Source organism: Ptiloglossa arizonensis, chromosome 2, assembly GCF_051014685.1.
Source record: "Ptiloglossa arizonensis isolate GNS036 chromosome 2, iyPtiAriz1_principal, whole genome shotgun sequence".
Lineage (NCBI taxonomy): Eukaryota > Metazoa > Arthropoda > Insecta > Hymenoptera > Colletidae > Ptiloglossa > Ptiloglossa arizonensis.
In genome coordinates, this window is record NC_135049.1 from 3,417,147 (window position 1) to 3,444,633 (window position 27,487).

The 27,487-nt window shown below is 38.3% G+C and overlaps 1 protein-coding gene, 2 long non-coding RNA genes and 1 other non-coding gene across 13 annotated transcripts in view; 3 read left to right on the forward strand and 1 right to left on the reverse strand.

The window, feature by feature from the left end:
* LOC143154962 (uncharacterized) lies at nt 1–26,319 on the reverse strand. Of its 5 annotated transcripts, none has more exons than XR_012994285.1 (4): nt 1,215–1,630; nt 852–922; nt 453–635; nt 1–359 (listed from the first exon to the last, which is right to left on the reverse strand). It is a non-coding gene; the product is annotated as an uncharacterized LOC143154962 (long non-coding RNA). The 5 variants fall into 5 exon arrangements; XR_012994283.1 differs by adding an exon at nt 991–1,047 and having other exon boundaries at nt 1–635; XR_012994284.1 differs by lacking the exon at nt 1,215–1,630 and adding an exon at nt 25,709–26,319 and having other exon boundaries at nt 1–635.
* Nucleotides 1–27,487, forward strand: part of LOC143154961 (E3 ubiquitin-protein ligase MIB1-like) — a 51,768-nt gene that overhangs the window by 11,432 nt on the left and 12,849 nt on the right. Inside the window, exons 1-2 of one of the 5 annotated variants that reach the window (XM_076327099.1) lie at nt 13,610–13,771; nt 14,302–14,356. The exons of 1 other annotated variant lie outside the window; for it this stretch is intronic. The gene's annotated coding sequence lies outside the window, so the exon portion shown is untranslated. Of the gene's footprint in view, nt 1–13,609; nt 13,772–14,301; nt 14,357–27,487 lie in introns of those variants that run through there. 3 more of the 5 variants (XM_076327100.1, XM_076327103.1, XM_076327102.1) reach the window with 3 other exon arrangements.
* LOC143155350 (uncharacterized) lies at nt 1,822–5,401 on the forward strand. 2 transcript variants are annotated; one of them, XR_012994385.1, is made up of 5 exons: nt 1,822–3,035; nt 3,510–3,691; nt 3,789–4,132; nt 4,440–5,083; nt 5,179–5,401. It is a non-coding gene; the product is annotated as an uncharacterized LOC143155350 (long non-coding RNA). The 2 variants fall into 2 exon arrangements; XR_012994384.1 differs by having other exon boundaries at nt 4,440–5,401.
* LOC143143920 (5S ribosomal RNA) lies at nt 4,191–4,309 on the forward strand. The gene has a single exon (XR_012991290.1). It is a non-coding gene; the product is annotated as a 5S ribosomal RNA (ribosomal RNA).

Below are 27,487 nucleotides of genomic sequence, written 5' to 3' on the forward strand. Positions count from 1 at the left end.
GCCGAGTTACGAGCAGTTATTAATCTAACCTGTCGCTTCACCTTCTTCGCTTTATAGTTTTCCGAAATGTCGAAACGAACGATGCTCGACCGCTTCATGAATGACGCGTAAATTGGTATAAAATAAGACAGGCGAAACATAGAACAGGACACGAAACTGTTTGACATCGTTTGAAACACTCGGTGCATACTAATATGCATCTCGGTGCCATCCGAAACTAAACTCGTCGGATGTTTTCTGTTCCCAACTGCGATTTTCCACTGTTTGTTTTTTTTTTTTTTGTTTCCAAAGCGACGATAAAAGTTTAAATTTCAAAATATATTCGTTCGACTGTGACCACATCGTAACGAAATGCTGCACTGCATTTTACGAAATGAAGATTTTAAAAACGCGAACTTTTTCCGAACTTTTGTGTACAAAATGGATTTCGAAAAATAATGGATGCAACTTACCTCGCCCTTCCCCGTATATAACATTATTTATACACTATGATATTTTAAGTTGAATATTTGGCAACCACTTCTGGCGGAAGAACGAAACTCGTTTGCATTCCATGCTTATCATCTCATCTGCAATTTCATACTCGAAATAGCGCAGAATCATCGACAAACTCCACCTCAGGTTCTCAATATACTCTAAAATATAAGTAAATATATATAAGCGAAATTTAACTATTCCAAAATCTCTTTAATCGAAATAAACGCAAAAGGTCAAGGAGAAATGTACTTTAAAATAAAATGAAAATTACTCGAAAGTATGTAATTATTTTTTTAATCGATTAAACTTTATTTGCTCGTCGAAAGGAGGTAAAAATGTTCTTTTAGTGCATGAAAATTTTTACATAAATTTACCTTCTTTCCACAACTCGTTCATTAAGCCAAGTGAAACGCAGCTACGTCTGTTACGTCACGTCACATAGATGCTGAAATATGATAAGAATTTATGCTTGCATTACTGAAAATGTTTGGTGAATCGCTAATCGGTACAAACATTATTACATAACGTTCACGACTCAATTTCTCTAGTCAAAAAATGTTCGTTGCACTCCTGAAATATAATATTTGAAAATTAAGCTACTAGAAAAAGTACTCTTGGAAGATTTAAATACCAATGAATTTTGTAACACGAGTCCTCTATCTATTGATTTAATTTTCAAATATTATGCTCAAATTTTTGATTTTTCTTAGACACGTACGAGGAACGCCTTAACGTACCAGAAACTATCGGTAGTTCTAGTGTTAAACAAAAACTTTGCCTCGTGAAATTTCCACGGTGTCGATTCCAAGCCTGAAGCATAATAATCGTTCCCCGTCGTAAATTCAAACGACTCGAGATTTACGTTAACAGTGAAAAATTAAAGCAAGGGCGATGCATAAATTGCCGGCACCTCGCGTCGCAGTAAAAGTGTCAAACGATGCCATTAACCCTTAATGTCTTTTATACGCAGCATTTTTCCGCGTCGGATTAAGGAAATTCCGTTCGGTAAACAAGCCGCGTAACGTGGTCCCTCAAAATAACTAAATTGATCCAATTAAACTCCTTTAAACTATGACTTTATGGCCCGTGTCGCGAACACCTAATGAAACGTGTATCTCACACCGATAATAAAACGAGACGACCAGAGGCGTAATTCGTGGTACACTCGGTTCAAATGGTCTCGTCCATACTACCACAAACCCACGGAAAACGTGAAGATTCTGATTGGTGGAACGAGATTGGTGACGCACGTTCTACCAATCGGGAAGACGGAGCGTGCTTCTTGTATCTGTGGTGGTATAAACAGAATCGTTTTCACCGAGAGTACGGTAGTTCCCGCTTTCAAGTGACAAAATCGGGACCCCCGATTCACTTGAAAGCGGGATATCTCTTCAACTGGCAAGAAACATCACCCAACTGGCAACCCCTGACTTTGATGAAACTTGACACACGGATGGAACATTGAAAAATGTTACATGTGTATTTATTTTCATCGATCGATATTCGTTTAAACAATGTTAAAACTACCCTCAACGTTGGGAATGAAATACTTATTTAATTAAGCGCGAACTAGGCGTTTACCAAATCATGCATTTTCACTGATCGATGTTTGTCTATTTATGTTGCAAATATGAGCGCTATTTAAGGGTTAAACACCTAAACAATTAATGAAGACAGAACAAACATGATGTTTACGATAAAGGTTTAGTCTTCGACGATCAATTGCAAAGTTTGAATACAAATTTTATCGTATCATAGTCAATCAAATCGTTATTTTGTAAATACCTGATCGGCGTAATTTGTCTATCCATATTATTCTTGTTATTAATGGACCAATCAGAATTTGTTTATTGCGATTCAGAAGATTTGATGAAATGATAAAATTGATTTTTTATCCATCTTTTTTCGAAATTATCGGAAGTAGGTTTATTTATCATGGACATTGAGAGGATATCAGTGAATTGTAATATCGAGACCTTCGAACGATCTTGAATATGAACTATCGATTGTTTGAATAGTTACTATTGGTATCTTAAAATCGAACAAAGTTACGAAAGTGGAATGTACAATGTATTCTTGGAAAATTCAAGACAGTTCAGGGATGTTCGCCTAATGTACATATTCTGTACCAACGTTTTGCAAAGAAATATAGGATGTGTTTTTAAAACACTCGCCTGGATAAAAGCCAGCTTTCCATTCGCAAATATCGCGATAATACGTAATTCCGCTACTTCCGGCTGAGATTGTGATGGCAACACACCAAGGTAAATTAAATCCTTCGGTACTGTACGAATTAAACATTTCCCAAGAAAAGTCACGTAATTCGAACAGAATTCTTTCTTCACCCTGTGAATCATTTTTAAAAACTACCGAGAGCGTGCACTGGAACCATGAGTATACACTTGAGATAAGATTTGGGATTTATGTATGAAGAATAATGCAAGGTGAAACACATTTATCTTAGATGCACATACATGGAATTACAATATGGTGAGAAAATATATCTACAAATGTTCAACTTCACGTTCAGTTGGCACGAAACTCGTACGAAGCCCGAGGTAAAAGTAACTCAATTTTTATCGAAACATTTCTAATATACGCCATCTTGTTTTATTAATATTACTTACAACGAAGAACCATGTTCGTTTAACCTTAAAATAACTTTTGGTGACATTGAATCTAACTCATGGCGTCATTCAAGTGTTCTTTTATGAATTAAATTATCAAATAAATTATTGGTGATTTGAACTTGTGTGGTACAAATGAAGGTTCCACGTGTTGTGATTCTCCAGTCAAAAAGGGTTATAGTGTTCGTCGTTTAAATTTTAATTGTTGCATGCAATAACGATTTCGAATCGGTAGTAACTGTTAAATTAGACTCATATTCCAAATGCTAGCAAGCTGGCTAGCGCGATCGCTTGTCGCAAGTATTATTTATAGAATGTTATTTGCAGCAATAACGGTGCTGGCAAACGGCCAACGCTTCTACAATGTAGTGTTAAAGCAGTAATTAATTGTGGTTTTATTTGAAGGTGTCGCGAATTCATCCGTGATATCTACGGACAAACAACGTTCCACGGATGTTTGAATATCGGTAGTCTACCAAAAGAAAAAGAATTTTAATTTCGATTGAAAAAAAAACGTTCAGACCGACGAATAGTACTATTTTACAATTTTGAGATAATGGATTTGATCGTTTCAAAAGAGACACTACGTATGTAAATACTCTACACCGCTGTAAATTATTTATTACTAGATATCAAATATGGACTTGCTATAATTACTAAGTATATTTATTCATACCATTGTAGATTATTTATTACTTCATATCAACTATGGACTTGCTATAATTACTAAGTATATTTATTTATACCATTAGAAATTATTAATTACCAGATATCAATTAACTTCGAAATATATAAATTAAACTTGTTAAAGCAAAATTGCTTTATTGGCCTAAACCGGTATTTTGCAAAGTGAAAAATGCAAACCCCTAGAAGAGGCATTTTCCAATCCAACAGGGGCACATTTTGACAACTGCAAGAATATACTTTTCATACATCAATTAATACCTACTATTAATCTCCTTTTGGAGCGGCAACTTTCAAAGAAGAAAGAAACTACTGCTTTAAATAAAATAACTATCATATCTGGTGTAAGTTGTGTACATAAAAACGAGTAGAAAGATTTTATCTAATAAGTAAATTTCTTCCGTCAACTACCATACCATGCATGCACCACCAGTTCTCGTCCGATCACTGAAGTTAAGATGCATTGGGCGTAGCTAGTACTTGGATGGGTGACCGCCTGGGAACACTACGTGTTGTTGGCAAAAATGCCTTTTTCTTTTTTTTTTAATTTTCCACATTCTATTATATGCATTATAGTTCCATTCTATTTTTCAATATCTCTAGTTATTTTAAAAAGAAATTTCAAACAAATCGAATTGACCCATTTGATAGTTCTAGTGTTAAAGACTCCGCTACATGGACTCTTATTAAATTGAAAAAAAAGGAGTACTTGGATCGAAAGAGTGCATCGCTATTTAGAGAAACCATTAACTCGTCAATCGGTCGGTCGGATTTCAACCGAATGTTATTAAGAGATTGTCCGTTGTTGACGAAACACGACTCCGGAGACTTCTCGCGGTGTCGTTTCGTTTGGAGTCGAGTGGAACAGAAGAGAAATCCTTCAGCTCGCGTCGCGACGTCTCCTCTGGATCTAAAATTACTGGCAGCCGAAGACGATGCATTCGCGGTCCGGTGAGCCGTGCGAAAACGAGCCACTACAGGCTTACGCCCTAATACAGCCCCTATTTTTGGACGTCGCGCTGACGCCACGACGAGGACAACTCTCCCGCAAAAGAAAATCGACGTTCTTTCCCTCCCCCTACCCTTCCATCCATCTTCCCGTCCCTCTTCCCATTTGCTTCTCCTTTTGCGCTAACGCCGCGCCGAGGAAAAGTTATTATTACTTTTTCTTATTGTTCAATGTGTCGTGGAACTCTGCTCCTGACCAGCGTTCTCCTCTAATTAGTACAAGTTTCGTACGAATCATTGTTTGTGAAATAATGCGCAGTTGAAGGTTAATGTACCGTTGAAAATAAGTAAATAAAATATCCTGTATATACGTCAGCGTAACAATGAGTTAGGATATAATAGCTTTACGGGCTAAAAATCAAAAATACCAATGTTTCCCCAGGTGTGGGCGGAGGGTGACCTCTACACGAGAAAGAAGATGGTGTCTTGCGACGAAGAAAGTGTTCAATGTAGAAACATGTTTGTTAAAACACCTCTTTCTGTGATCGATACATTGATCATTGAAATTAAAAAAATTCTTTGTAAAGTTTTGGTTCGTTGATGCCATGTTTTCAAATTTATTCATCTCGCTTTGAAGAATCAGTGGGAGTGTGTTAGTGATTCGAATGAAGTAATTATGTCGACAAAATTTCGTACTTCTCATTCATCTAGCCAGAAATGCGTGCCATAGTAAGATCATTAACTGCACCGTTTACACAAAAGTATACATACTTACGTACACATTTGAGGTTTTAGTAAACGTGTACACTAAAACGTGTAACGATTATTGCTGGCAAATAGTCGTAAAAGCAGGGGGGGGCGAGGGTGAAGACAGTAACGCGTTTGAATGTCAAGAGTTAAGATTCTAGGGACGATTTCTGTACAGAATGGCTCACACTCAAAATGGTCCAACATCCTTACCTTCTTATCGTTGATCATAAAATATCTTATACGGGTAGGATACTTTTGTAATAGCGTTAGAATACTTCGTCTACACTGCTACTAGTTCGAATGTAAACAGTGACGTAAAACTTTATGAAACAATGACAGAGGATTATCACATACCACGGCACGTACTGAGAGTATAAAAGTTTTTTTGTCCATAAAAGTACCACACGAATAGATATTTTTCAAAAGAGAAAGCATAAGTACGAACAGAATCATTTATTCTGCGAAACTTTTTCTAACGAAAGTTCCGAAACAACTAATTTTGAAAAAAGTTCTCAGGATAAAAGTTTCTTACCCGTAATATTATAATGCCGAAGAAAACTATTACTTATTAATACAACGTATTATAAATTTTCAATTTTATTTATTCTACGAAACTTTTTCTAACGAAAGTTCCGAAACAACTAATTTCACGAGGGTTTTAAAGTACCTGTTCCGCAATGAGAACAATTTTTCAGAAAAGTTCTCAAGATAAAAGTCTGTCACCCATAAAAGTACCACGAGAATCGATATTTTTTCAAAGGGAAAGTACAAGTGCGAACAGAATCATTTAAAACCAAAAGTTGATCGCGATCCCTGCTCGTCGAGGTGTAAGTAATCAAACGTCCCGAAAACGCGAACGCAACCGACGAAACGGTCGAACGAAGAACGAGCTTAGACATCTTCGGTGGCAAACGGAAAAACCTTCTCTCTTCGACGTGCATTTCATTAAGAGAACATCGAACCATTTCTCAGTGATTTTCTAGTTATAGGAACACGGCACAGACTCGTCCGCTCGATGTGTATCGGGTTACGTGTTCGCCGTTGAAAATAGCCTTTACCCGTGTACTAACGGTAAAGACTTAAAGCAACCAACCACCTCGCCCCTCACCCCCCCTCGCCAGCCAAGATACGGGACCGGAATTCGCTTTCGGAGCAGTTTTTAGACGTTCCGGTGAAAGAAAACCACGGAATAACGTGACACGGGGCCCAAAGAAGGGAAAGAAAAAAGTATGCGACGAGAAAATAGAAAAAAAAGGGAAGGACGACGAAGTCGGTGGTGGTCCTTTCTGCTAATTATCATCGTTATTTTAGCTGAGAAAGTCTAGATCCTAAGTGGAACAGTTTTTCAGGTTTTTGCGGACCATCGTCTCTCTCCTTCTCTTCGACGTTTCACGGGATCGGAGAAGGGAGTCGCTTACTCGCTCGAGGGTGGGCTTTTAAGCGGCTTAAGGATATTTGGCAAACCGGACGAATGTTTCTTTTATGTGGCCCCTTTGAGACACTCTCCTGCCTCTTCATATTTCTCGTCCTTCTCGCTCCCGCTTCCCTTTGCCTCCAGAGATAACCGATTACAATTGCTTTTTCTAACGCAACCATCTGGGAAATTGTACGAGCCAAGGAAATTGTAGGGGGAGAGAAATTTCTTTTTAATTCTGCCAACCTTCATCGTTGACGAATACCCTCGCTCCTTGTGTATTTTTTATCGAACGGTAACATCATGGTCAGATAATAAAGTCTTAAGGGGTTACGCCACTTTGACGGGCCGAGAAATGGGGTAGTTTTCAGAAATTGATTTTGGAGACTGGTGTGTGAGTAATTTTAGGAAGTACGTAACGTATTAAACTACAAATCGACCAAATTTCATTGGTAGATTTCCAATTGTGAGATAATTATCACCAGTTTTACAAACTGCATCAGTGTCGTTCTTGTTAAGCGTGGGGATCTTTTTCAATTTTTATTTTTTCTATCGATTACAAATTGAACGTTGGATTTTTTATCTTTCAAAAGTTTTTCAACAAAGGAGAACCGGTACGTTTATCGATTATCGAATTTCCTTGTCGTTTTTTTATTAATTTTGCGCGTCGAATTTACTCCTGACGTTGCGTCCACGTGTTAAGATACCACTTGTATCGAGTTAGCGTGTGACGTAAAAAAGCGCGAGCCTCTCTCCAAGTTGCAACCGCGCAGAATCGATGCGAACAGCTTCCATTCAAAGTCGAAAGAAAGCCAGTGGGGTAAAGTGGGACGGAAGAAGCGGTTGGCGAAACGAGGGAGTCCCTGGCGAAAGGAAAATGCAAAGCGGCCGAAAGAAGCCACTCTCTAGCGCCTAAGAAAGTAGCGGAATTCCCGGCTACGCACGAAGGGTGCCTGAAACACGTCACTTTTTGTCTCGTGACAAATCTATAGAACTTTACATCAAACTTGCCGCCCTTTCCGACAAGCACGAACGAGCGAAAGAGGGTTAATGCTATTTGTCTCACGGCTGCTGGTAGGATTATTTGGAACCCTGGCAGAAAGAGAAAGTTATGCCGGGAGTACCGACTTTTATACAAACTCTTCGCGACTGGATTCCATGTTTTCGACGAATACATAATTTATGTCGACGACAATGAATTCGAATGGCGATTATTCATCGTTTGGCCTACTAAAAGCTACAAACTTCTTGCGAATAATTTGGAGTAACGTTTCCCAAAGTGGAGTGACAAGATCGTAGAAGGGTGCGAACAAAATCGTTCGATACAAAAACGAAAGTATGGTACCTGTGCGAAGAATACTGGATCGATTTCTTTTTTTCAATTAATTTCCAACGAAATCGAACCATTTACAACGTTTCGTAAATTTACTTCGAGATAGAGTTCCCTCGCGAATAGTAACGCGTCGTTGCAACAATTCGGTTACACGGCCGACGCTCGGTATAAAAGAGGAAACGTATTTTTACGAACTCCTCGTTATAAGGCTCGTAACCTATAAACGTACTCTCGACGCAATGTTCGCGTAGAATCGAAGCGAACGGTCCCGTGCGAGGATAAAAGGAACTCCGAACTATCGATACGAAACAACTAGCTTCGAACTTCTTTTTTTAAAACGCGAAACATTCTCGTTAGACGAACCGAGAGGCAAATCGATGTGAAATCGGGAATCGACGATGGAAGTTTTCGATGGCGTTAATGCACGTGTGTCGCGTACACAATGATTCATTTTATTACTTTCGAGGAAGCAATAAGCGATCGGCTCGACCATTTCGAAGCAACTTCGACAAATTGAGACGTCACCTCGCTGGAGTGAAATCACTTTGACCGATTTCGTCCAGAACGTAATTTATGAATGGTTCGTGCGCGCGCGCGCGCGCGCGCGTGCAACTGCGCGCGAAGGACTCGCGTCGACGAAATCGCATTACGCGAATTTCGGGCGCGGAATGCGTAATGAAACGCGACGTCGCGTCGCGAGCACGGATTCGTTTCGTTCTGTTTGCTCGGTTGAAAATGGGGAGCTTTCAGCGAGAGACTGCGGGCAAACAACCTGGAAAATATTTATCCCCGGCCTTCCGCGGCTGGCACCCGCGTCTAACGATAACGTTATCGATAAGTCGAATTTAACCCGCCGCCTTACGACTTTTTTTTATCGGTTGCGTGCACCTGAGTAGTATTTAACTGCACGCTCGCGACGTCGGATGTAAAGCGTTTGCCAATACGTTCGAATCCCTGCCTCTGACGAACCACGTTGGACTCCGTGATAGGTCGAGAAATTTCGAAATATTCAATTTTCCGCAACGAGAAGCCCGCGAACCGTTGCACGAACGATAAATTCAACGTTTTGTAAAATGGTCGTCCACTTTAGCGATCCTCTTCTTGTATTTCAACGCTCGATATCAGAGAGAAAACTTTGCAATACGCGTCATCTTCAATTTTCATTCTTCTTACATCGAATACGTTCTCTCCTCTTTTTCGTTCATTTAGGGTGATTTTTTAATAGCAAAAAATGTAATTTATTATTCGTCACAGTGCACTTTCATTCTTTCGTACACCGAATACGTTTTCTCCTCTTTTTAATTCATTTGGGGTGATTTTGAGTAGCGAGAAATGTAGTTTATTATTCGTCGCAGTGTATTTTCCCAAAGTCTGGTGAATTATTCAATTTTACAATTCTTCGACTGAGAGATCTCGCCGGGAAGAAATGAACGATGCGAACGATGCGAACGATAAATGTTTATCGCGGGCTAGATTCCATTTCGTCCGTATCTGCATTATCGAAGCCTTAAAAATGTCATCGACAAATCGAAAGCCACGAATAGATTATTCGCGCGTTATCGATGGTCGATAGTATTTCTGATCCGAGGGTGCCGGGCGTTGTAGCGAGTTCGATCGCAATTTCAATTACCTAGATACCAAAGGGTTACAGTAAACGGCGGAATACCTCGATAAAGGTCCATAAAGTCGGTCATAAAATTCGCCAAATAGATCTGTCGTTTCACCCTATCCCCTCCCACTCACCCCCGTTCCTCGTTCTTTTTCCCTTTTATTTTCCGGAGGGTTTTTTGGAGTGTTGCCAGCTCGCAGCCCGAAAGAGCTCGCGAAACTAATGACGAGACGAACTCAAAACAACAGAGGCATTATGGCCATTAAAATCTAGATTGCACTCGCTTTCGAAAGTCTCTTTCCGCTTTAAAGCTCGGCGGCGGAGCACGAAGCGACAATTTTACGGCATAATAAAACTTTGCGAATTGCGAACGTAAGAACTGATACGTCGTTAATGGACGACGTTGACCGCGATATCGGCCGAAAGTGTCGCGGATTTCTACTCGCCGGAATATGTTTGGAGTTCGTTAGAGACACTATAGCTAGTGACGAGATCCTACGAAACGTGCAAAGTCACGTCAAACCGACGAAACTTGCTAGATACCCGACAAAATTGAATAACTTGTCAACAGTCTTGTCAATACCGAAAAGTATTTGCACGTTGCATTATAAACTGCAGAAAATATTCTCTGTAAGTGAATGTCCGTAAAACTGACGGTCGAACGAATCGTTTGCATTTTAATCCTTTGCGCTCGAAGCTTTCTCTAGTGGGTGTCCCAATCATCACCGGTCGATTTACTTTTTGAATAAAACTCAAATGGTTTGAGTAATTTTGACACTTGGTTTATTCATTTAAAAGTAGAAACTTGGGAGATAATAAGGAAATATAAGTTTCGGGTTGATCGGTTTGACGTTTTACAAATAGCGCGAAATTCAAATCGACCGGTGACGATTGGAACACCCTGTATTAGAGGGAACGGGTAGTAGTTCGGTAAAATGACTCAAAGCAAACATAAAAATACATTGCAGGTGTAATTCTTAATAGAATATTTAATATTCGATATTTTATGTATTCTTACATTTTATGAGATATACTGTTTGAGTCTCGAGTCTTGGTAGACCTCCTTAGTAGATGACGACGCCTATTGAGTGTAAAGGGTTAAATACAAGTCACATCTGATTAATGAAATTAATGCGTAAAGTATCTAACAACATTACATTCTCTTGTATCTAAATTTTAATTGAAAACTTGTATGGTATAATCTTATAGGAAGCTCGAAATAAAATTGTCCTTTATTATAGTTCTATAAGTCTCGTATACGTATATAACTATAAGTATTTTTAAGTATAAAATATTTTTCGGTAAACACGAGTAAATTCTTCGGTATCGTAACGATAACAAGTAGTGTCAAGGTTGTCAAAAGTTTAAAAGTTTTCAAGACAGTCGGGGCTTTCGAGACTTCCAAATCTTTCAAAACATTCGATACTTTTAAGATTTACAAGGCTATTTGAGCTCGACCCTCCACATACACACTGAAACTCGATACCTTCCTTACACACACGAGGTCGTTTAGGATTAATAGATCTTTTATGTCGACCAATGCTATAAAGATTATGTCAAATTTTTCACAAGTTCTCCGAGATTGTATAAACTCAATTTTATTTAAAAAAATTCTTAACAATTGAAACTATTGGGTTTTTGAATATTTATGGCTCCCAAAGAATTAAATACTGAAAAATTGACCTAACCGAATGTATCTGTGAGAGAGGAGGTAGAAACAGGAAAATGTTCTACATGAAAATGTCGAAAAGCAACTAAAAGATAAACAACTTTTCCATTGGTTTTCGGGTAAAATCAGAATTTGAATTCTAGCGAACAAAATATTTCTCAACGAACGAATAAAAATTTAACTGTCCGATCGAATAAACATCTCATTCGTCATCTCTTATTCTAACAAAATTTTATCCATCTCTGATGTGGGGAGGGGAGTCGAAACTGTCTCGAAGCGATTTAAAGCTCCATTCCACTCGGCTTGCTCGAAAATTTGCAAGCAACAATATCAAAGTCCCGCCACGAATTGCAGCTTCGTGAATTAATTAAAATTTCGTACAAAAATCGATACACGTTTCCGGAATGTAAATATCACGCGATAAGTAGAGCTCGGCATCTGCGATCCGGTACATGAATATTTATTAACTGAACATTAATTAGAACGGCTTGTTCCTTGTCGTCGTAAATAACGCGCTGTCAAGATGGCATTGATTAAGGATAAATTAAATTTTTTCCTTCACCTTTTACCCGATTTATGTTTAACGTACGCTTAACGTATTAACGTGCGCCAACTTTAACGAGCATTACTTTAAACCGCAATTACTATGCTCCGTTTGGTAACTACCAAAAGATCGGCCGATTTAATGTTATTCTTTGTGGCAAACAAATGTCGGACAGATTACACAAACAATCATTTTTACCTTCTAATCGTAGTTCCAAAACTTTGTCACTTTTGTTTGACGCAAATCACGAATCGATGATTGAAAAAAGAAGTATAGATCGAGTAGGAGAATGTCAAGACCATTTTTACGACACGTGTATAAATAAATCACGATCAACCGATTTAATGTTATTCTCTGTGACAGACAAACGTCGTACAAGTTACACAATCATTTTTACACGTTACCTTCTAATCATGATTCCAAAACATTGTCACTTTCGTTCGACACGTGTTACGAATCGACGATTGGAGAGAAAAAGATCGAATAGAAGAATGTTAACCATTTTTGCGTCATGTGAATAAATAAATCGAGTCGCCGAAGAAACCGATATTACGGAAATAAAACCGAGCGAGGGATAAATAGAAATATTAGATTGTTCGGAAAGTCATTTCGTTTTTTTTTTTTTTTTTTTTGTGAAAATGAAACACGATTTTTGACGTATTAACCAATGACACATAAAAATACATAATTATATTAAATACATAATTATGAAACACTTCGATAAATAGAAAAAGTGTTTGGTATTCTTACGTCGGAAACTTCCCTTCTTTCGAGCCCAAAATATTGGGTTGTTTGGAAAGTCATTCCGTTTTTTTTTTTGGTGGAAATGAAGCACGATTTTTTTCGAGCGTATAAACATTTTATTAAATCGTATATTTTCCATTTTGGAAAACAAAATGACTTTCCGAAGAACCGAATAGTTTGATCGTTCTCACGAAATGAGAGAAGAAAAATTGGAAACCCCCGTTGACGCTGAAGCCTCATTCTATGTGAGACACCGGTGGTGGTGGGGGAAGTGCAGTGAAAATTCCAGCTGGTTGAGCCTGTTGAGAACGCGAGATTGTATTCAGGTGCACGTAACGCGGCACAAACAAACCCATTATTTTAAAATAATGTAAAATCTTATTTTCCCCGGTAACGAAAGTCGTTATGAAGAAAAATAGGTCGAGCTGGAATCCACGCTTTTATCCCGGAGCTGGACAACAGCGGAAAGGAACTAACCAAAGCAACGCGTACAATAAAGTACCGCGAATAGAAAATTGGAGTTCACCGAGAACTCGAATGCGGGGCTGAAATTAAAATGTTACGTCACCGGGTGTCTCGAGGATTACCACTCGTGAACGGGTATTTTAAGATCTTATTTAACGTCCCCCGAGCCCCACCCTAGTAATCTCACTGATAACGTGAGAATTACCAGCTGCTACACAGAGACAACGCTGCATAAAGACTTCATCCCCTCTCCCAATCTCCCCTACTCCTCAGATCCGCTCCTCTCGTCGTTCTTTTCTCTCTCCAGGCCAGTATTGTTTGATTTACACGTAATTCTGTTTTTCGACCGCGTTCGTCTGCGAGGAATCGTCGTTAAGGTGAATCCGCTTAGGAGTCTGTATTACGTCGTACTCGTTTTACGTGGGAAATTAATTATTATAAAAGAATTGGAACGGAGCAACGAGGTAGACATCGATGCAGGCTGTATGTTGATATAAAAATCGATAGGTAGGATTTGCGATCGTGTTCGCTTCTGGGCTTCCAGTTTAACTCGATATACATAGGAATCCGTACTGGTTCAGTGTCCGTTCAAATCGGTACGATAAATCGGAATAAATTAAAAATATTGTTTGCGATTAAGTATTAACGGGATGCATCTTCCATATCGATAAAATGCAGTTGCGTTTATACGTTACCGCGTTAGGAGAAAAATTCACGAGTGTTTTTCACAGCGAAACATTGATCCTGATAGTATTAATTCTAATTTTAAGATAAGAGAATTAATTGATTAATTGATCAGTCGACCAAACATTTTAAAAGCGCCCCATTGAAGAACAATTTTTAAATATTTGTATTTACCAAATTCTGAAAAACCAAAAATTGACTTCGATGATATTAAATACATCATTTGTGAAAATCGACTAGAAATTTGAATTACGAGTGAAATAAACAAAAATCGATCTCTCATTCACCAGCTTGTCTGTTAAACTCTGTATTTAGTATTACTCATAGTTATTTTTTTTTTAATTCTGTTTCAGGCAAGGCATTTACATTAATTTTGGTTAAGATACAAGCGCGATTGCCGAAATTTAGGTAAGTATTTTCGCCTAAATTTATACACGAGTTTACACGAACTCATTGACAAGACATACGTTCACAACGATCGTTAAACACTGAAAATACTTCCCCAATGGTCGGTTAAAGAACATTTAACAAACATTTGCCCACTTTTTGACTATGCACCAGCCGGATGCAGATATTTTTCCCAGAACGACCCGATTTTCAAAGAATTTCCTTTATGGCCGCCGCAAATGGCTCATAAAATTCAATGAAAGTAATCTCCCCGCTGTGGAAATCCGCCCCGAGGAAGAGGGATGCCCTCGGACGATCATAAATAATTTCATTAAAAAAACATTCGATCGGAGTCGAAACCATCTGCGTAATCAGGGGACCGAGTTATAAATTCTTAAGGAGAATAGGAAAAGTCCGATGTCATCTCGAGTTCCTCGCGCGAAAGAATTATTTTGAAACGGGGGATTGGGTGGGGGAAGGGACAGAAAGAGAGGTGTGGGTGGAGCTTGGATCCTTTCCCACCTCGTGTAACAGTCGAATGACGTAAGGGAATCGGGGGGTCGGTGCAATCGCCCAGAAAATTTCTTTTTCGTCCACGGTATATGCAACCACTTATCGTTGATCCTTGGCCGCGGACGTGAAGGACAATGAGCTGAATTAATTAATTAATTTTCCCTTATTCCATCTGACAACCCCGTACAGACCTTCCGTAATTCCTTTCTAAAATTAAAACGAAACGATGAACCTAGATGAGTCTTCGTTCCTGAAAGTACCCCTTCGTGCGATAGTACTTTCTATTTTGAAAATGAGTAATTTTTCCAAAATTATACATTTTGAAGATTCCAAGGCCTTGAATATTTTTTCGTTCACATCTTCTTACCCGGTTTTCTCGAATGTTGGAAAACATGCGAAATGGTGGGGATAACTTAGCGACCTTCGTAATGGATTTGCAAGAACGTATTTTTTGTAGTGATATGTCACGCCTGAAAGATGAAAGTTAGCGAAATTGAAGAGAGATTTTTAAAAACATTTCGTTGACATTTGTAGAAAATAATGATTAAGGTTTCATTATTTTTCACCGATTCTGTATAGAAATATACAAACACGTCATTATGAATTTGAAATTCACTTTATTTCTCAAAAATTTGCTGACTTCTGGGATCCCTTATATATTTTCTAGGGCACTCTCACCACTTTCTAACATGTAAATTATATTGTTGTCCATAATTAGCATTCTTCCGTTTTGAATTCATTGTCATTTATGAACGCGCAGTAAGTTTCGTACTAAACTATTATGATCGGAATTAGTTTCAACCATAACGGCAGAATGATTCGATACTCAAAAGGATATTCTACAACGATACGCTCTGCTCGAATAATAAAAGGATCGAGATAATAAAGCATTCGACTAACTAACAGAGCTTTGCGTTATGGCAAGTAGTTCTCTGTGTTTCTTAATCATTAACGATAAACAATGAAACAGAGCATAATAAACATATAAAAATCTTATTACCCTGTTCGGACGAAGTAACTAACAATTACTCGTGCAAACTAAATATTTGATAAAAATGTCCAATACTTTCTTTCCACAATTTCTACGTGTACAATCCTCTCGCTTTTTTAGTAGTATTTCAAACCCGAAATTTATATCTTTTTATCGTTACTTGTAAATGTTTGATCGCTTTGTGTGCAGTATTTAAAATATCGTGGGTTTTCTCCACTTTTTATTTTCTAGATTTATTGATTCTAGTTTCGATGTACTCAAATATCGAGCTGTTCGAATAAAAACTATGTTCTCGGAAGGTGTGACGGCTTCTATCTATATTATATTTCAGTTTGCTTACGCATGTGTGGTTTATGCGCCACTACGAATAGCGAGTTCGTTCGGTATAGTATTTTACGGTTTCAACTTTGTTCCGACGAATTTATTGTCGATGCTTCAAATCGAGAATTCCGGAGAGAATTTCTCACACGACCTCGGCCTTAAACCTGACTCACCATGTGTGCACGATGGTGAAAAAAGGACCCTGATGTTGCGCAAACAGATGGATAACAGTCATGTAACGTCCTGTTATATTGTACCATGTTAAAAAAAAAAAAAAAGAAGAATCATTGTCGTCTGCACGATTGAAAACTATCTTGACCTGTGCTTCGAATATCGAGTTTCGAAATAGAATAAATAAAAATTGAAATTTTATTAGCGAATGATTCATTCGCGCGCCTGTCTTATCGCTCTCGGCTGTCGACCGTCGAACAAACGTAGGCCGAGATTCGCTCGCCATTGCTATATCTCCCTCGTTCGCGGTGTATTCCGGTTACTCACCTCGTTAGACAGTACACTGACTTCAAAAATACTTGTCCATACTATCGCGAATGTGTAGGCACGGTTCGACTTCCGATTAGTACAGTGTCCCAATCGTCACCGGTCGATTTACTTTTCGAATAACACTCAAACGGTTCAAGTAATCTCGATACTTGTTTTTTCATTGAAAAATAGAGACTTGAGAGATATGATAACAATGGAACAAGACGTCTTCTAAATGGCTACCTTGACTTTTTTTACGGATCGCCAATCTTTTTAATTAATTTCCCATCTGTCTAGACGACATATGTCAAGTTTCGGATCAATTGGTTTGACATTTTAAAAATAGCGCGAAATTCAAATCGACCGGTGATGATTACAGGAAACACCCTGTACGATACGTTTCAATGTGCAATTTGTTCAAACTCGGTTGTTTTCGAACTGGTACGAGAGTGGATAAATTTAATAATTCAACAATTATTAACGGAGAATCAATGCTATGATTTATAAATCGAATCTCGTGTAGTCTCGAAGAAGACCATTCGTCCAAAATGTTTTCAACGTTCTAAGTCATCCTCGATTAGGTCGATCCAAGACCGTTGGTACTAAATATAGTATCGATAAAACGAGTACAGTTAGAAAATGAAGCGCATCGAGTGATTTGTCCCGTTTTCAAGATACCGATAGGAGTGAAATTCGCGAAAATCCGTAGGGTCCGCCGTTTAAAGAATGCTCGCACTCCCCTCGATAAAAGTAGACGATCGCGTTCGTCACGATCGAAACGAAGGTGACTAACGAGGATGCCGATCTCACGGTGACTCTTACGCGGCCGCACCTGCGACTTGTCTACCGCCATATTTTACGTCGAAGTCATTTCCATCGTCGCGAGAAAGTTCGAGGTTCCCGCTCCGTCTACCCTCTCGCACCCACCTCGCACACCCCTGGGCCTCTCCGCGCCCGCGGCGACCGTAACCAACTCCTTTTGCAATAACTTTTAAAGGAGCCCGGAATTAATATATTTTTTCAGAGCACACGCCGGAATGGCTGGCCGGGTGCCGCGGTCGGGTATTGAACGCATAAATTACGCGGCTCGAGCCAAAGTGCTGCGATTGAAGTGCTTTCTTGCCCCACCTCTCCCCTCCTCTATCCCTTCCACCCTTTTCCAACGGCACCCGAGGTTTTCCTCGTTTTTTCTTCCTCCGTTACGTGGACTCTTTCTCTCTCGCACCCCCGCCACCGCCAACCACGAAGAACCAACCCCTTTCCATCGGGTTTCGCCCGACCCACCACCACGGAATCCAAACTCCGCGGATGGAATTAGTTGGTAGTTGTGATTTAGTTTTGGTTCAAATACTCTGCCCCTCGCTCCCACGCCCACACTCCACATCAACCCCGTTCGTCCCTTCCTTCCGTTTCCTCGTCCCGTCTCTGTTCCCTCGTCCTCGATGCTCCGTGTCGCGTCGCCTCTGTCCCTCTAACCCCGGTGTAACCCCTTCGACGTTATCCCTCGGGAATTTCGATTTTCGTCACGCCGATGCGAGCCCGACGATGGGGTTCGAGTTCGATCACGATGGCGCGCGAACCCGTCGTTGAACGACCCCGATCGGAACGACACCGGGGATCGAATCGTCCTAAAACGACCGTCAATTTTTTCTGTGTTTTTCCTTTTGAGGACAGATCGAGATCATTTGTTTAGACCCGGAATATAGTCGACTAATGGTACTCGTAAATTAATTTTTCCTCCATTTAACATCGAAGACACGTGCTCCTATACAAATAGTATTATACTAGCTATAGTGTTGAAAAAAAATCTTTATTAATGGTACTCGTAAATTAATTTTTCCTTTATTTAACTTCGAAAATACGTGCTCCTATACAAATAGTACTATCTATAGTATTGAAAAAAAATCTCTACTTATGTTACTCGTAAATTAATTTTTCCCCATCTAACTTTGAAAATACGTGCTCCGATACAAATAGTACTAGCTCTGGTGTTAAAAGAAAGTCTCTACTTATAATTCTGTATTTTTGTTAATAAATCCGGAATATGTCTCGTTTATTCGTTAAGAGGTACGTCCGCTCGTCATCGTGCAAATACTGTGCAGTTTCTTTTGTTTACACACACCCTCGTTGTGTAACTTGCTTTTAAAGAAATACTCGCACCATTGATATATCTACGCCCGTAAATTTTTCATCGGTCTCTGTTAGACTACTGCATCGAACACCTACAAAAAAAAAGGTAGTCTACAATTTTGACTAATTTTTAGACGAAGAATCACTTTTCCTCTGCTTGTAAATACGTGTCGCTGTTACTATCTCGGTCTCTAGTCTGCAATTTACACAGGGTGAGTCATGCAATTTATACGGTACGTGTCTCTCGCACGGTCGACGATAGAAACAAATGATAGAGGAAAACATTGAGTGACGTAATAGTATCCATCATTCCATGGCCTCATTTTTTTCCTGTAACATTAGAATTCAGTTCGAATGCACGGTACCACATTTGGACCTTTTCCAAATGGTACTGTATTTAGTGTTGTTTATCGCAGGTAAATACATTCTCAGAATTAAAGCCCATGTTATTTTAATTAACACGTTGAATGTCACGATAGCCATTGGGCGATGGACGCTCCAAATTTAAAACGGTTCGTTAAACCACTTACAAGAAATGTACCCCAATACTTGTCAAATTGTAAATAACGTTACTATTGTCAACGTTGTTGAAAAATAACAAGTACACCGATAAATTGTAGAATATTTCTATTTTTCACCCTACGGTTTAAAGGAATGCCGAGGACATCCTTAAATATGGAAAACTGACGTGGCAGTCAGTGTGTTAAACACGAGAGATTAAATTCTTTAATTTGCAAATTGAATTACCTAGAAATCGGACGATTCGAATGTTACATTCAATTCGATCGTCCATGTATAGCAAAAGAACGTGAAAAGAAACGATTGAAGGTAGCTCGTAATCCTATGTGTTTTGTATTTAAATAACTCGTCGGACTCCTAAACGGATGAGAAACCAATGAGGAGACGAGAAATCATTGAACGGGCTGGGTGACTCGTTCTTTCGAATTTCTTCAGTTTCCTCGGCGTCCACGTTACCATATAAAATCGTGTGTCGTTTTAGCGAAGAACTCGTTTTCTGTTGAGGAAAGGATGGTCGTTTTGTTCGCAGTGTCTTGACTCCTGACTCGAGTCGGCTCAGTTGTTTGCAGTAAACTTCACCAACGACCATTCGTTTAGCTCGAAATGTATCACTTGTTTCATATAAACCAGCAAACACGAAGTAGCTGTGAATTGAATTTTGTTTGCGAGAATTCCTATTCCTCTGTGTTCCAGAGCTTCTTCGTGCATTTAATATTTCGATACAATATACGTGTTTCGTTTCGATAGAAAACGAATCTAGAAACAAAAAAAAAAATGAACCGTGATTTATATACCTTTCCAATATATCTACATTTTATTATATATGTGCTTCCAATATACTTTTTTTTTCTGTGCACACCTTTCCAATATTCTATAACTGCCAATGAATCATAGAATGCTTCGAGTGAAATTTGTTAGATACGGTAGGATTTCCGTTGATCGAATCCCCGTTATGTATTTTACGAAAATATTATTTTATCCGAAAGATGACCAACATCCACAAAAGAGATGGAGGTTCGAACTGTACGTTGATTATTTACTCCTAAATAATAGAAACTATATTCTTCGCTGTTAAATTGGCAATTATCTTTATTCCACAATAAGAAATATAAATTGTTTCAAAGACCGGTCATTTGACCTGTCGCGTTAGAAATAGACAAACCGAAATATCGGTAGGTTTAATGTTAAATCTTTGAATATCCAACCGTCTCGGCATCGTATTTAACCGCCGTTGAATTCGTAGGGTTTCGATCTTATCGCTTGAAAAACGAACGATACTTTAAATTAACTAATAGCGGTGCATCGTCGGGGTCGAAAGTGTGAAACTCGTCGAGCAAGCGTCGAATCAACGTTCGTCCAGAAAATTTACATTATTATTCCAATTACTTTCTAGCGAAAGTGGGAATCTTCGCTGCGGGACTCTTTCTCGCACGCTGCGGGATGACAGAAAATGGACGAATCGAATCAACGAATCGCAGAGTCGAAAGAGACGAGGATCGCTTTGAAGTGCATCGGTCCTCTTCGGCCACTGGGAGTGCCAATTCTGATAGAAGCGCCGGAAATTGCGTCACGGTGGCTAACGTTCTTCATGGTTTCTGCATATTAGCTTCCTCGCCTCTCTTTCTCCCCTCCTCGTTTTCTATTTCACTTCAAACCTCGCTCCAACTAATTTTGAATATGAACATCGATTTAACTTCGACGCAACTACCGACGAGACACGTATTAATATATTAACGAATTTTCTTCTTTCGCTCTTTTTAGTTGGTATTTTAAAATACAAAGTTTTCAGTTCGCGAATAAAACCTTAAGTTTATTATGTTTTGGTACTAACAACGAGGTAGATGCGGAAGCGAACAAAGTTTATTCAACACGTTGAGTGCCAAACGAGTTTTGCATACCGTTCTATTCATGCCGAACACCGAAGAGACGTTTTAAAGTTACTCTCAACGCTTCTTCAAATCGGATTCAACTGGAAACGTTCGATATTACCATGGTGTAATTATTATTTTATTCGTAATGACATTGACCTTACAGAAATTAACAGTTATCGAGGTTTATTTACGGTGAGGGTTTTAAATTCGAAGCGTCGGTCACCGATGTCCTCCGCTGCATTCAACGTGTTAATTCTTTTTAATAAAATTTACAGTTGTTTCGGTCTTATTGTATTTAATATTGAATACAGTGGGAATCTAAAATTTTTCGTACGAAAAGAGAAAATTAATACAAAGGAAGTATTCGTGCTCGGGTCTTTTTCGGTAAATCAACTTTAATTAATTGTCATACGTCTGAGAATGTTTCCCCAAAATTTCGTTTTAATATTCCACCGATTAAGATCAAGGTAGTATTTATTGTTGAATGGTGTACAGTTGAACTCGAAGCAGGCGAACGATTATTGTTACGCTGCCAACGGACTCGCGATCATCAATTCAATTTATATTGTAGTAGGTTAACTCGTACATCGGTGGCTTTCTGTTAATTTAATGTTTTGTAATGTGACAAAAGTGAAATGGAGCTGAACGTAAAGAAAAAGTAAAAAATTTACAGCTTCGCTAAATTTGGAAAAGAAGTTTGTTCAGATTTCTCGTAACAATATGTGGAAGTATTATATATATTATTTATCGAAGACAATAAAGTTGAAATACACACACAAAAGTTATCATATAAGTTATCATTCGCACAAATCATGTGTCAAGAAAGTTTTCTTTTATCATTCTATTCATTGCATTAGTTCGTATTAATAATTATTATTTTCTACGTGTTATTTTAAAGAAATAAGGATTTAAGTGATTTCATTCACTTCCTTTATCTATACATTTTTTCGAATAACATGAACATTGAGATTTGAATGTTATTCGAATATTTTTTTATTAAAATAATTCTTTACGAGCAAACTATAAAATAAGTAAACTAAAGGCTTGTATATCGTTTCCCGTAAAAGTTATTAATAAATATCATAACAGGGTGCTCTCGGGTGAAACTAAACTTGAATAAAGGGCTTCGAAACAAAAACAAATTTCCTCTGAAAATATTCTCGCAAATACTTTGTTCATTGACTTGTAAAGTTATAAAGCTATATAAATGAATAACATCGAAATATCTCGTTTCTTTTAAAGATCAAAGGTTATTGATAGGTTTTTATTTGCACTGTAAACAAAGTTCGTTCCATTCGTACCAAACAATTATTAGTTCATTGAATGCTTTTGGAAAATAAACTAATTATAATCGAGCCTTGTACGTATTTCATTAATGAATTTGTGGATACGGTATATTTATATGAATTTTGTGCAAGCATGCGAAGAAATTACAGTTGCACAATGTTAGTCAGCTACTCGTTCTCTCGTCGATAGATGAGATGCCTTAAGTAAGCTTAATAAGATTTAATAATTACATTTTTCTTTTTGTAAAACATTATTTCGATATTTCCGTTCTTATAATCATCTAACTTTAAAAGTCAATATCTCTTGAACGAAGCATTTGCGAACATATTTCCAGAGAAAAATTGTTTTTTTTTTCAAGATCTTAAAATCGTATTTAGCCAGAAAACATCCTCTACGGCAACATTCTTAGTAAAATGTTATGTACGATTTTTAATATTCAAGTTGTTGAAAATACCTTAACTAAACATACCTTAAATATAATAGTTCTAAATGAAAACTACAGTCCCATCTTCTTAGAATTTAATTAAAGTCCATTGAACTATTCTTTTTGCGGAAATTGAAGAAAAAAATATTGGTTTCCTGTTAAAGAGTCAGTAAGATTACACATATTAGTCCCAATAAAATGGAATTGATCGATCGAATTTTTAATTTTTGAGCAAAATTTAAAGTTGCAGATTTATGGTTTGCTTTCGTTCCTAGTACCAAATAAATATTGCTTAATATTTGCCCAAATTTCTCTACAATTCTTCGTTTCTTTCGAGGTAGAAAAAACGATCCTTCTTCGAGGCGTTTCTTCTGTTATTCATAAAAATATTTCCAGGAGAATGAATTTAAAAAAAATAACTTCTGCTCAATATACCAAATAAATATTGCTTAATATTTGTCGACATTTGTCTACAATTCTTCGTTTCTTTCTAGGTAGAAAAAACGACCCTTCTTCGAGGCGTTTCTTCTGTTATTCATAAAAATATTGGGAGGAGAATGAATCTAAAAAAAATAACTTCTGCTCAATATACCAAATAAATATTGCTTAATATTTGTCGATATTTGTCTACAATTCTTCGTTTCTTTCTAAGTAGAAAAAGCGATCCTTCTTCGACACGTTTCCTCTGTTATTCATAAAAATATTGCAAGGAGAATGAAAATTCATGTATTCAAATTGATTCTCGTGCGAAAGAGGTAAAGCACAGTCTCACTTCCGTCGTTAAGAACAGAATTGAAGTGCCGATGCAATCACGAACCATACCCATTGCTCTGTAACTCTTTTTAGCTCGAGCAAATCAAGCGTATTTAACAACAGAGCCACGAGGGGATTGCCAGTGTCGATTGACAATGTCGATGGTTGTGCATCGTTGAAAGTTCCATTAACCGAGCCCTAACTCGCCTTTTCCCTCGAAAAATTCGCAAATCAATAGGAAATACGCCCGTTCAACCAAGCGATTTACACGTTCGAACCATTGCCAGTCTCCAATCGTGATATTGAAATCAGTATCCTGACGTTGTTGTTTCCGAAATGGTGAAATACAATTTACTGTTAAAAATATCATTTTACACATATTTTCCAGAATAAACGGGTTTATCCATTTTTCTTTTTCCTTTCGAACAAATTGAAAACAATATTCCACGCTAAAAACAGAAAAGTAGGCGATTCTTCGAAACGAAGATCAAAGTGACAATTTCGAAAAGAAGTTTGCAACAAGTCTAATTGACAAATTTCTAGGGTTTTGAAAAAAAAAAAGAAAGAAAGAACTTTACGCATTGAATGTTCTTACGAAACGCTAAGAAACGCCCCCTCTATTCTCGCAAAATTAATTTACGAGTATCATTAGTTGTCCATTTCGATAATTGTCCACGAATATTGTAAGCAAAGACGCCGTTAATGATCGGGTAATTTTAAAAAGAAGTTTCGAACGTGTCGAATTGACCCCCTTTGGTAGTTTCGCTGTTAATAACGGTGCAACGTAATAGAAACTATAGGTGAACTTTTCACGTGCCGAATTCGTGACAGCCAAGAGTTCTCAGCGTTGAAGTCTTTCGCTCTCTTTTGAAAATGGAATTTATTTCATCGTGCGTCGACGATACGCGTTTCCAGAATCGAAGAAGTGATGGACAACAAGTCGTGGGACGAGAAATTGAAGCTTTATTTATCGCGTAGAGTCCTGATCGAATCGGCTTCTCGGTGGACGTGAATGACTGATAGGAAATCCGAAAACTTTGAAACAATCTCCCGAGGCGACGCGCGGCCAAACGAAAAGGAAGATAAATGGAATTTCGCCTGAATTCCACGAGGGTACCGAGATAAACAGTCTCGAGGTTTGGAAATTCGCTATCACGACTTCCCGGTGACGTGAAAATATTTGAAGAACATCGCGAAACTTACACTCGGAACGTAGCATCGTCATCGTGGCGGATTAAACGATTGTTAATTCTTCTCGAGAAACGAATCACGATAGGGACACATTCGTAACGCATAATTACGGGTCACACTTTTTGCGCGATTGTACTACAGACTAAACATTTTTCAACAAAGGCGTACCATTGTCTAATCAATTTCGAAAGCGTTATGCCGTGTTCGTTAATAAACAGATACTTTAAACTGGAATTAAATCACGCGACTGCATTGGAATTTGTAAACGAGAATAATTCAATACCTCTGGAATATACTGAGCCACGATTATCTGTTTTATCTTCTTTTAATAAATGTATTCTGAAAGCAACGTTTTTCATCCGATAAAAATGATTATTCGATTCTTATTCGCGAAACATAAATGCACGCATAATTTCGCTGCACTTCGCAGCATCGAGGTACTCTAGCAAGAAGAAACGCTTTTGCATTCGATAAAATTCTCTCGACGAGAATATTGTCTCCGGTTTGAGAAGAAAACGCTAAGAATTACGCGTAGATAATTTTATCGTATCACAGTCAGTAACCCTGTGATGATACTTTCTCAAAAAATAATACATTGCAGTATTATGAAGAAAAAAGGTTTCCAGATGATCCACCGACTTTAATCGTTTCGAAAAACACCAAAAAAAAAAAAAAAACAACAAATGCAACACTATCGAACGATCGACGATAAGTCGCATTGAGAGGAGTAATTGAATTGAAAAAAGGTTTTCAATTGTGAAACATTCGGTGCATTTATTACCAAGGAAGTATACTCGAAACGAGATTCGCGGAATCTCCGTGATCGTTGATCCCGATTCGTCTCGTTGAAACGGTCGATTAACAACCACGTCGTCAGATCACGGATAACTTACCCAGAGACGTATCTACGTTAACATTGGTTCCTCTAGTGACAATCAAAATTCGTTATGCACGTCGACGACAACGACGAGAACGACGATATAAAATTCCTGGACTGGCGCGGAACACGAGGTTCACTGCGCGCGCGTGCAATGTGCAATGCGAACGATGCACGGAGTGAAAAGAGGGGAAAAAGGAAGTCGAAAGTTAGATTTCCCGGCGTAGGCACGCTGAAACGTCAACGAAACGTCCAGCGTGCACGGACCGTGGAACGAGCCTAATTTATCCAAGAATTCTCTTCCTCGGTGGTGGATCGCGTTGAAAAGCGTTCGAACCGTGGTTTTCTCTGGCGACACGATCCCCGGGTTGCACTGTGTCAATTATATTTAGCACTTCGCCGTGCGATCTCACACTGACTCACCGCCACCAGAACAAAACGCGTTTCACGAACAGAGAAAGAACCGAAACGAACGAGCGACCGCGAAACAGACGCGTGTACGTACACCGAGTTCTCGGTAGACTCTGCAATGATGCCTCGTTTGTCAGTGAGTCACTAAATGCACGGTATACGCGTATGTACGGCCGTGCACGCGTGTAGGACGATACCGATACAATGTGGACGAGATTCGAGCAAGTATCTTGCCCCGTATGCTGAACCGCGCCATTCATTAACGAGATTCCCCCCGTTTACGATTAATTCGACCGCGGCGCGGTATCGGCGATTCGTTTCTCCCTCGGCTTGTTATTTTGGCGTCGCGGTGCACGGAGACGTTACGAAACGATAGAGGAACGCCACTTTGATCTCCGTTTCGAAGAATCGTCAAATTTTTGTGCTCTTACACTTTGTCGACAATCGCGATTAACGCTGGAAACGCTCAACGTGTAGGTACAATAACGTGTAGGCGGAAACTATTGTACATTACGTTTCAGTATTCGTGGGTAATCGTTAAAATAGACAACTAATGGTAATCGTAAATTAATCTGTCCATTCCCCGTCACATTCGAAACGTGAAAATGTGCAATATTAATGCACAGATAAATTGTGCATAAAAATTACAATAATGAGTGTCAACCAGTGTGACCAGTGTTTGAATCTATTTAGAATCTATTTATTTTTGGAAGTACTCGTATTTCGTTTAAAAATGTTAAACCTTTTGTTGTTCGATGTAATATTTTGCTATAAAATTGAATAGTTTCTGTCTTATTTTTCGATCTAAATACTGTAGTGTAAGAATCTTATCCTTTTTCGTGAAAACATTTCACCTAATTTAAATGCTGCCATTTCTTTTTCTTATTGTACCGACAATTGTTCATTTCCACGTTAAAAGATATCTTGACAAAGGAAGCACGAATTTTCTTCCACGATTCGTAATCTCAGGGTTATATAAGATAAAATTTTGTTTACCACCTTGCTAAAGAGAATCGTCTCGATTAAGAGTCAAGGACAGCGTGTATATGTGCAAAACTGACAATCGACTTCGTTATTGAATTGTATCAAAGTTGCAAGTATTGTTTCTTTTATGGCTAAAATCTCTGAAAACGTACGTAGTATGTCAGGAAAAGGTCAGGAAAGAGTTTCGGGAAAGTATGGGAACGAAATCATAGTTGTATATTTGGTTTATCCAAACAGGAGGCTCAGATTATCCGGGTACCCCGGTTATTGAACAAATTAACATTTTGGTTATTGATTCAAGAATGAAAGTTCTCGTCTTTGAAAGTAACGCTCTGAAATAGTATAAATTTTCTTTAAAAATTTCTGTAATAACATTGATACTAATGTTTTGAACACTAGT